At 34.7% G+C, this 11,814-nt stretch overlaps 1 pseudogene; it reads right to left on the bottom strand.

Moving 5' to 3' along the window:
• Positions 1-2,926: 2,926 nt before the first annotated feature.
• Positions 2,927-10,497, bottom strand: LOC149199776 (uncharacterized; annotated as a pseudogene).
• Positions 10,498-11,814: the final 1,317 nt, after the last annotated feature.

The following is an 11,814-nucleotide window of genomic DNA, read 5'->3' as shown; positions in this document are numbered from 1 at the left end:
ACTAGCAGTGGTATTTCTTTTGTTTAATTTTTATTTTTAATTTTTATTCTGTAATTCATTTATTGGGAAAATCCATTGGCTGCTTTCCCCCATTCTGAGGATGATACATAGGGTAAACCATATTCTATAAACTGTGAGAGCTTTGTCATGTCACTTAGGAGAAGAGAACCTAGGTGGGAAGTATAGCCTTCTACCATGCAACCACTTGGGCTAAACCCAATCTACAATTTGAAGTTGTATTTTTGTTTATTTTTGGCTCTTAATAAATACAATACCTTGGTTCTAGCTTTATTTTCCATTTTTGTATTCAACTATGAAATTTTTCTTGAGGTTGTTGCTTGGATTGAATTGTCTGAAGGATAGAATAACCATATAAGGATAATTTTCATGTATACAAGCTTGAGTTTGATTATATTATTCAAGGCATAGTTAGTTACAAGAAATCATCTATGTACTTCTCTTGATCGCAAATTACATCATTATAGAATATATTTTGTCATTTTCAAATCATATAAGAGGACTTGTTTGACCAATAAAAAAGTCAAACCAACATTTCTTTGTTTCTCTGCGATATTGAAAAGGTAATATTCTCATGAAAATTGATATTTCCAATCTCTTTTACTTATAAAAAATGCTTGAGTTGCATTTTCAAGCCAAATATTTTTTTATAGAAGGAAAAAATTTAATCATAAGCTGAGTTTCTCTCTGCAATGTTAACTATAATGACATTAATTTGAAAACATGATCATAATATTGCTTTAGATTATAGATTACCTAAAAAGGGCTATGCAACACTCCAAGAGACAAATTAATGGAGAAATATTGCATTACACTTTGGAGGCAATGAATATCTTATCTTAATTGACTTGGAAAATTTGTGTTTGTTTGCAACCTGTGATGTTTATGGTGATAGAACTTGCTAATTTATGTATGCATGGGTTTTTAGGATGTGTGGTGCTAAAGAAATATGGAGAGGTTCTAGATTTCGTGCTACCTCCATCTAAATATCATAACCTAATTGTTGGGAAAACTTAGATTCATTGACTAGGTGAGATGGTGTTAGAAATTTGACAATAGGATATAAAGTGTTTCTGTACTTTCAACCATGTGGTTGGTTTGGGCATGAAAATCAATCCTCTTTAATTTTCACCTTCTCTATCTATATAGAATTGAAGGTAAGTGATGTTTATTATTTTCTAGATATTGGTGTTGTCCTATTGGAGCGGTATTTATTGATTATGAAAAAGGTGTTACAAGTCTATAATAATTCTAGAGTTATATACATTTATTAGCCTTGATATGATATTATTTAATCTACTTAGTTATTAGAGGACTTTTTAGGAAGGTACATACTTGTTGTAATCTATATTTAGCATTTAATTTTCAGAGCCTAGGTTGGAGCATAAGTGTTTTACATGCTAAAATTATATTCCTATCATAATAATATAAGTTTTGGGGATTTGGAACATGCCCTAATCTTATATTTATTATCTTTCTTATCCTACACTTAGTTTCATGGGTTTGGAACTTGCCCTAACACGCATCGATGCCTAATAAGTGTAATAACTATGAAGCTATGTTTGAACCTAAAATCAGACAAGGTAAAAATAATATCAAATTAACACCCTAAAATGACGCATATGTTACAATGACCCCGTGTAGAGGCCTCTAGAAATAGACACTATGACTACAACATAAAATGGAAACAAATATTATGTTACAGGTTATACATATGAGATGCTCATTCTCAACAAACCAGATCAAAAACCACCTCTTCAATTAACTCATTGAAGATTAAGCTATCAACTTCAATGCCCACTATTTCAATATCATCCTGCATTTCTCGCCATGCCAATTCTTTTGAGATTCTTTTCTACAAGATTCTCAAATGTGAACTGAAATTTTCGTCCATGTTTCTTCCACCAACTACTTACCAACAAGCATGTGAAAAACACACCTTTTTTTATTATCTCGCCCATAGACAGGCATTAATGAATGGAGCTAGCATTCCTAACAACAATTCATTTATGTAGCAAAAAAGGAGACGTTTTTCTTATTTTCTCTCATGAATTCCACTTTCATACATGGAATACAAGTGGCTCAGTTCAGTATCAATCTCCTTTGTTTGAAATTACATGTCATGTTTGTATCATCATTCTACTTTCTCATATAGACAGGGGTCAAATCGATGAGTTGATGAGTACGATTGTGCAAAAATCATACGAAAATTCCTAATGAAACCACTAGCCATGCATACTTTGTGAGGTACAACAAATCGACATGTCTCTCTCTTGGACGTGAAATCTCATTTAATAGCACAAAATCTATATCTACATTATTATTTATAGAAACTAGAAATCCTATCAAAGGTGAACCTTTATTCTCAGATTGTAAGTTGCATTGTTTTTAATCATCAATGTTAGTTTTTTTTATTATTGAGGTCCTGGCACTCTAATCTTTGCCACAATAAAACATATTTAGATGCATGACTTGGTTTTCTAGGGCCATGAAACTTGATAAGGTCAAGGCATAAATGAAATTATGAAAGCAAAAAACATGCAAATCAAAAATATTGTGCCAATTCAAAAAAAAGGATGCACATATTGAAAAATAATAATAGATGAACATGTGATATAAACTAATTGGAACCCTAAATCTCAACCTCTCATTGTGAAGAGAAACATCCTCAGCCACCGAAATTACATATTTGAACTTATTTATTTGAAGCCACTATGGCTAGGAGTTTCTTCTTTGATAGGAAAGTCCATATCTGAAACTAGACTTGGGCGTCCACCTTTTGTTTTGGTTTTCTCCAGGTCATGATATTCATTTAATTCATTTCCAAGAACTTCAGTTATTGCACAACAAGATGGAACACCCAACAACTCTCTAGGTAAAATTTCCTAGAATACATATACGAGTAGGATCATTCAATAAAACAAGCCTGATAGTTCAAGTGGAAATCATAAAATGCATAGACAATGTGTAGAGTCAAACAGAACAATGGAATTCTACTTACATCTATCATGCATTCAACACCAACAGAAGACAATGTTTCATTCTCTATTGTTGCATGGACCAAAATTGATGCTTTAAGAACACATTCTTCAAATCTTTTCTCATCTACAAGTGAGACTTTATTTATGTTGCATGTGCTTTGTAATTGTTTTGTTGTCATGTTTGGAACATCTCTTGATTGTGGAGGAGTTTTATGTTGTGATACAACCAAGAGCTTATATAATCTCTCCTTTATCATTCTTGATTCAAAATTATCTTTGCGAAGTAAATCAAATCTCTTATCCAAGTGAATTTCAAGATAATTATTTGATTGCAAGGTACACAAAGAATCCATTTTCTTGCTTCTTGACCTCCACTTTCTCAGCATAAATCTACGTTCCAAATTTAAAACTTTAGCTTTAAACCTAGATATTTTTCTCCTATATTTTATTTATTCCATAGGTAGGGTGTCACCTCGTCTATCACAATCAATTCAATATTTAGTTTTCCTGTTATCACAAGAAGACTAACCATTATTCCCAACACTACCCCTCTCAAAAATTGTGGTAGATATTGGAAGATACTAACATTTTAGTAGGCTACTAGGTGAAATATTTGTTTTATTATCCATATTTTTTTGTCTAATTATATCCATCCCACTCTGCATGCATGTCCCATCTACTAGGCCTTTTAATCGTGCCACTTGGTTCATGCATATCACAAAAGAATTCATAGCATTCCTCAACACTCACGTTAGCTCTATTATTTTGTTCGTATCTTTTTGACTGATACACTTGTTTATTTTCATCAAGAAAAGCAAGGAATTTCGCTAACGCATATCGAATTTGTGTGTTGTGTTTCTTCTCTTCATGCCCTTGAGCAACTCTCGACCTTTTTGAAATTGTGTTCCCAATTGCTTTGTTTCCATATTCAAGTGATGAAAAGGTTTGCAAAGGGAAGATGGCAAGGATGAGCCTATCTTGGTTTTATAATCCTATGAAGATTTGGTAGTAGAAGTGGAAGATTCTAGGGAAGTATTAATGCACACATATGGAGAAGCATCTGTCAATCTGTTTATTGAACAATTATTTTTGTTCAGAAAAACCCATCAGAGTTGGAACTTAAACCAAAATAGATGAATCATTTTTCATATCTTTGGTCACATTTTCATTGGATTTACTTGTAATCTATTAGCCGATTTTGCTTGGATGCTTAGGAAGATCAGGAATTTCATCCAAGACAATTTCTCCACAAAAATATTTTTAAGCCTGTGACTCACTTCTTGAATAAAATCTTGAGTGTTATCCTTCTCTTCTTTTGGATCCCTGAATCCAATTTGAGATCTAGGGAGCAGCTTGGTGATGGACTAGGACTAAAAATTTTGACACCTTTCTCAAGTAGGCTTTGAGACAACTATTCTTGTTGGTACAAAGAAAATGTTATTTTTACCATATGAACTTAATGCAAGAAAATTGTTATTTTTTCCTTGCATAGAATAGTGTGGCATTGACTTCTCAAGTGGTAGGAATCTTGCTCAACTTAGATTTATATCAAAAAATTATTCTCGTTTTGGCTTTGAAGGTGTTTTTCATTTTTAATCTCTCCTATTGAATTCTTTTGATTGTTCTCCTTTTCCTTCAATGCCCCAAGAATTTTCATTGGATTTGATGAATTCATTTTTGGTAATTTATTTTCTTGAGTTTCTGAAGTATATTTTTTATATTGAGGATGCTTTTTAAGCAATGAATTTGGTTCATGAATAAATCTCAGGAATAGCTCCTTATTTGATTTCAAAACGTCCAATGCATTGAGAAATTCTTTCGAACTTTGAAGTTGTTGATCAGTTACAAGATGTTGATAATTAATAACACTCTCATGTACAAGGGCCATTTTTACCTCATTTAATTCTTCACATACAAGCATTTGTTTTTCCACTAAATTCATTTTGAGTTCATCTGGTTGGACATGTTTTGAATGATCCTGAACCTTTGAAGCTTTCCAAACTATGAACTGTTTCTTTAACTCCTGTGAACTATTTCTTAAACTCCTACGAACCGTTTCATAAATATAATAAATATTCAGTTTAAGAAATATTTATTTTATTCAGTATCTGAGTTTATTCATATTTATTATATGCATTAGAACACTAATTTTTATCCTCTAATGCCAAAATAGAGTACTTTCAAAGTGGGAGAGCAGTAGAGAAATAAAATTTAAGAGAAGCCAATATTTAAGATTTTGTAATAATAAATAATAGAGTTAAAAGAAGATATGTAAGAACGTAATAGAATTATGTCCTTAAAATTGCTAAGGAATACCCCAAAAGGGAAGCTCTTTATGAAATTAAAAATGACACTTGTTGTGCACATAGATCCAATGTCTTTGATGTCTACATGAATCACAGGAAGCTGCTAACAACAATATTCTGTTGCATGTGACAGAGGCATGAGACATGAACCATCTTGGAAGAAGTTACTTTACAGGGAAATGCCAAAAACGAAGGCAAGAAGCTGAGAAAAGGGGCTAAATTTTTATTGCAAACTGCACTAGAAGTCAAAAAATTTCGTAAAGTGGACCACACAAGGCCTTATTTAGGATGGATGAACACACATCTATGAAGTGGGAAACAAGGACTGAATGGTAAACTAATAATTTGGCACCCCACCAGAAATTCTGTGATTTTAATTGTACTTGGTCCACATGTATGCATCAAATATCAATTCTGATTGCATGAAAAAATCTAGGTTTCTCTATTTGACCAACCACTTGTTTCTAGAGATTTAGCATAATAAATAATTACACAATATAGTGTATATAACTTTTCATTTCTATTTTCTAGGGAGTGATAGCCTTACCACAACCTCAAATATCACCCCACTCAATAATGTTACAAATTTTCACCAACAATTCATTAGGGAATTGCTTCAAATTGGGACATCCATTCGCACTATTGAATTCTTCTATCAATATTATTTTTAGTATAAAACTGTAAAAAGCCTCATATGGTTCTAGCTGGTAGGAAACATAATGTTCATTGAGTAACATTTAGCAAAAGGATTTTGCACATTGTTGACAAATGAGCAAACAATCCAAGGGGCTTCTCTAGGAAGTACCACTTTTATTTGTTCCTCGTGGTAGTATATTGACAACTTCCTTTGTGACAACTATGCAATAACGATCTAAAGAAAACATCAATAACTTTGACTAACTATGACCCTATAATAACGACCCTTACTGTCTAATATTTGTTGGAATGATTGTACCATCCTACTATGTTTCGTGTGTCGTTTGGTATATAGAGGAGTTTACATTCAATTGGATGGAATGGAAGTTATTTTATGCCTAGACATGGTAATTCTTCCAGTTCCAATGCTGGTGCAAGGGATCATTCATCTTCTCATCAAGAAGAATCTAGTTCAAGAAACATGACGATGGGTACTACTACTAATACCTAGTTTGTTGCAGGTTCATAGAACATAGCAACTAACCATGAATATAGAAATTGGGTACCAATGAACCAACATCCAAATGGACCTCGGGGAATTTCTTCTTTGATGCTACATCTGCTACCAAGTATGCCTTAGGGATCACATCATATTCCATTCACGCAAGAACCTGTTGAAGCCCCGAAAATCGGGTCTACAACAAAGGGGATACCCGCCCGGTCCAGACCTTGGTTGGTAGCTCCTTTTCCGTTTTGGTATAGCAGGTACGATTGGGGATATGGGACCAGTTTCCCAATTTATGTGTGTGTGTGGGAAAGATGGATATTTCTATTTCTAATAGTTTCTAGATGGAATACTTCTACTCTAATTCTAATCTAATAATAAAGAAATTATATTCTAATCAACAGAAATATGTAAATCTACGCTAACCCGAGGTGTAATCTTTCCTTTATGCGATCTAAAATGATTTCAAACAACAACTGGTAATAAAGATCATTCAGCTATTATGAGAAAAGAATTCAATAAAGATGAACCACTTCGTATAAAAAGTTAGATGAAACAGTTTTGAAAAACATATCGCATAATGAGCTATTCATACACTAAGCATAAATAAATAGCTATCACCATACAAAAGTGCCAAATGATAACTCAGGCATTCACACATCAATATATAAATAACTGAACATGAAAATCACTTTAACAAAAGGCAGAAATAGTTAAGAGATAGAAATACCATTTATAACTAGTCCTACTCATGAGCTTCAAGTGATAACGATTTATCTGTTCTTGATCAAATATCCACTAAGAGTACAAAAGTGCAACATCAGTAGCAGATATTAAATCAAACATCAATAAATCCCGTTCCATTCATTTATCAAAACCTCCTCAGAGGGTACAGAAGTGCATGTTCTGGGGATAACTTTTTGATCAATTTCAGGACCCTTCTCTAAATGCATGAGAAGGGTTTAAATACTACTAGCTAAATCTAAAAATAAATTATTACAAAAATATAGGATGCGGTTTAAATGACCATCCTTTTTTCAGGAAAATAAAACAAAATTAAAACTAAAATTGAATCTAAAATTAAACTACTTCTGTATTTGGTCCTTGAAATCACACGCATGTAGCATCTGTTTGAGAAGAGTTGGGTGGCTGACTTCCAATTTTAGCTGAGATGAGAAAACATAATTGACAAGAGCTGGCGCCATCTTTTCAGCCGCATTGATGATACACTTGAGAGTCATCCATTGGCTATGTGGCTTTACCAGGTAAACCCAGTAATAATCCTAGTTTAACCCGGTTAACCCTTGAATTGCTTCTCCCCTTTCTTTTTCCTTCTGCTTCCAATCTATTTGTAGTTGCTATGCGTTAGGTAAATATCCTAGAGTGGTCTCTGTGATCAAATTTTCCCTATGCAAATTTTCATTTGCACAATCAATAATACTGCTTGCTGCCGTGGCTGCTCCTTCTACTGCTTGCTCTGCCTCCCTGATTTGCTTGTCCCATTCATTAAAGAGCATTTTTTTGTGGTTTTCATTAATTCTTGGTGCACCTGCTATTTTTCCCTCGTCTGTTTCTTACCAAGCCAAATATTCAGTCACCCGTTTGTCAATTAGATCATAGTCACTTCGTAAATCTACCACTTGATTAGTGGTTTTGTCACTTATTTCACAATAATAGCTCCACTGCGATATCTTTTGGCCCAACGCTTCCTGCAGCTGTAGTAATTGTTCATTCAAGGAAATGGACTCTGTGATGAATTATGTAACTTTAGGATTGTCCTTGTGCATCTCCTGTAAATCCTGTAACTACTTTCCTTTCTCATCCAAACTTTTCTAATATCCTATCTTCATTTGTTGGAAGTCCTGCTATAACCTCTCAAGCTGTTTCTGTGCTTCATTGTTGGTGTTGGCTTGTTGCAACTGTTGTTGCAAAGCTTGTATCTGGTCTTCCTTTTCTTTGAGCAATTGTTGTACCTCAGATGCTTTATCAATAGTTGTAGAGGCATATGCTCCTCTGATCAGAGATAGTTCGGTGAGATTCTCAGTAGGAATGCTAGTGGGATCTTGCCATAGGACATCTAATTGTTCTGCATCTTGAGGGAGCACGTTTTCCAATTTCGTTTTCTTCCTCCATCTTCTTACTACTGCTTTGTGCTGTGGGCTATAAAATACATCAAGTGGAGGAATTTCTTCTCTTTTGAGCATAAGCTCAGAGGATGGGGCAATAGGGATATGCTCCATATCTGAGACATTGCTAACTATTCTTGTGACTACTTCTTTTGTTACCTGTGCATCGCTCACAGGTGTTTTTATGGTTTGTCCTTCAAGATTGATCAGATCATTGAAGGTTTCCCATTCTTTATCTAATTCAGTTGTGATTGATGGCTGCTAAACGACGAGAGGGGGAGGATCTCTTTGCGGGCAGGTAAAAACCTGTTGTTGTAGAAGTTTCCTTGAATGGGCAGTATCTTCAACTGACCTGCGCTCTTATCCTGTTCACTTACGAATCTTTTAGAATGTTCAGATGTTTCTTTTCTAGACTTGGATTTAGATCCGTTAGTTCCTGAATTTCCACTAAGACTAACGCTTGGAGTTGGTTCCCCTGCAGGTTTTAGGCATAGTTTCTCCAAAGGAACACTGGCTAACCTTATTTCCCTATATATTTTGAACTTTTGAAATTCTTCTCGAGAGAATTGCAATTGGGCTACATGCACAATTTCTTCAAGTGCGCTTTTCTGTTGGAATATATCATCAAATAAATCCTTTTCTCCAGAGAACACCTTTATCTTGATTGCAGTAGTGAAATTCTTGGCAACATCACTAGGGTCAAATGGTCTTCCTGAAAATTTGAATAACTATAAACACGTTATATTATTTACTTCTGTGAATGCGTGGCCTACATCAAATAGCGAAAAGGCCCCACAGGCTACAGGAAACTGTGGCCGTATAGCCTTATTTTTTTCCTTCAAATCTTTAGTTAGACCGCCTTCCCCACAGGTTTGATAGGCAATCTCTCGAGCTAACAATTTATCAGGGATATACAAAGGTAGGACATGAAGGGAAGCAGAACTTCCAAATACCCTAACATAAGTAAAAAATTCTTCCCTGAACCATCTTGCGACAAGGAGGATGTCTACCTCTGCTTTAGGAGAGAATCTCGGAGTGTCTTTATCATCAAACATTCTGTACAAGGGCAACATAGTTCCATGACAAATCTGGTAGAAGTAAGGAGTGAACTTAGAGTCCCATAATTCTTTATGATAGACATGAATAGGTAAGGGGTTTTGAGTTGTCCACTTCCAACCCATTACAGGAAACTTAGAAACATAACATATCGCATCCATTACATATGTCGATAGGTAAAAAGGAGGATAGATTCTCTGAGAGACAATTATTTTAGATCGGTAACTTACAATGGTCGGGACTAAATTTTCAGATAAGATTTTGGCCCAATCTACAATAGTGGCATTTGTGACAACATCCAATAACGGTAGCCATTCAGACAAAAATTTGTTGATATCTGGCATTCCAAACAATCTACAGAGCATGGCAGCAGCAAAGAAATAAGGGGAGGTGAGAGAACCAGTACTGTACATACCGTGTTTATCTATCTTCAGTGGTTCGTCCCTCCTAGACCAGTCTTTGGTGGTTTCTACCAGGTCCTGATTTTATTTTGCAAATTTCTCCATAAACTACTTGTTATAAGTTGCCTGTGGCTCAGGTAAATGATACATGAGCTTTAAATCCTGTGTAGCGAATGAGCTGATAAGTCCCCGACCCTGAGTTTTAAACTGTCTGTTTCTGATATCTGTGTTATCCAGTATCCACTTCACCATGTCCGTGTACGGGAGAATCTTGGGTCTTGCTGGTATCCGATGTAAGAATGAGCAGGCTAGCTCTGCAAGGGATGCTTCAGAAGAACCATTTGAGCCCGCAGTAGCAACTACTTCCATTACTATGGGATTCTCCTCTTCAAGCAGATTATACATGCCTTCCCACGTAGCAATTCCCGCATCTCTGTTACATGCCGTGTCTGTATACAAGGGCGCCATTTCTTTTTCTTCTGAGCTCGGGGCTTTGCTTTTCTTTCCCATTTTAACCTGCGTATTGCTTTGTATCGGCCTCTGTTCTTCGTTCCTACAATTCACAAGTGAAGTGAAAATGAATGATAAGGAAGGGTGATGGGAAAGTTTTAAATGTCGCAGACGCATAAAGTATACCACCTTACGTGAGATGATTCTTCAATAAGCACGCACCCATATTCCATTAATAACTGGAAACTAACTCATTTATTAGCATTAAAGCACATAACCAGGTGTCAACTTAAGGAAAATACTTTTCTTTAATAACATGCCTGAAAGATCTGCGATGGAGCGATTTTGCGATTTTCTTCGCAATATCGTAGATCGCATCATCACGAAATGATAATATCACAAAATCGTAACATTGCAAAGTTGGTCGCTCATGATATCACATTATCGCAAGATCGCAATATCGCAATGTTGCAGATCGTAGGAATGTTATGTATGACAATATTTGTTAACATGTTTTCTGCAAAATGCGATTTTGCGATCGACGTCATTGCATATCAGCAAATTAAAGCGTTTTTTTGTAAATTGTGTACAGTATGCGATGTGATATTTCATTATCAAACATCAAAATCTCGCAATGTCTAATATTTAGCTCATAAGGAGGTATCCCATTATCTTTTTCCCAATGCGATATTCCTACGGAAAGACTTGTGTCTTACCTTATCATAAAACTTAGATTTTTGGATTTTAGAAGGGGGGATTCCTAAGTTTATGATGGTAATTTTATTTGAAGAAGGAATTTAAACACTAATTTTATTTTAATTTTTTTTAACTAAGGGTCCCCACTTATTTAGTATTAAGAATAACACTAAATAAGAAGGGGGGTTGTTGCTCGCCACAACAATTGGCAATTCATTTGGAAGAACCACTTATCTCTGCTGCTTTTTGAATTTTCAAAACTTCCAAAACAAAAAATTTTCCGGAAATTTAAACATTATTATAAAACGATAAGGTACATTATGCTTTAACCTGTCATTGACATTTTGTTTCAACTATTTTCAACTTTGATTATTTGTTGCCTCAAGCTAGTCCTTGTATTTAAATCAGTCATTACTTGGCTTGCAAAGATAAAACAAAGTCTTCTTTGTAAACCAGTTTTAAATATGCTCATTTGTCGTAGGTAGAGCCTCTGCTTCCATCAGGCATTTATAGCCTTGACAGGGTTACCTGTTACCCAACAATGATCCTGTATCCTACTTAAAGAAACCTACAATTCCCAAAGAATAATCCACATCCACACTTTTTGCTTTCATTTTATTTTTTATTCTTAAAGAGAAA

The sequence above is a fragment of the Pinus tabuliformis genome, chromosome 2_1 (assembly GCF_031772625.1).
Source record: "Pinus tabuliformis cultivar Carrire ecotype Pingquan chromosome 2_1, CPIR1, whole genome shotgun sequence".
Classification (NCBI taxonomy): domain Eukaryota; kingdom Viridiplantae; phylum Streptophyta; class Pinopsida; order Pinales; family Pinaceae; genus Pinus; species Pinus tabuliformis.
This window is presented reverse-complemented; position numbering and strand designations above follow the sequence as displayed.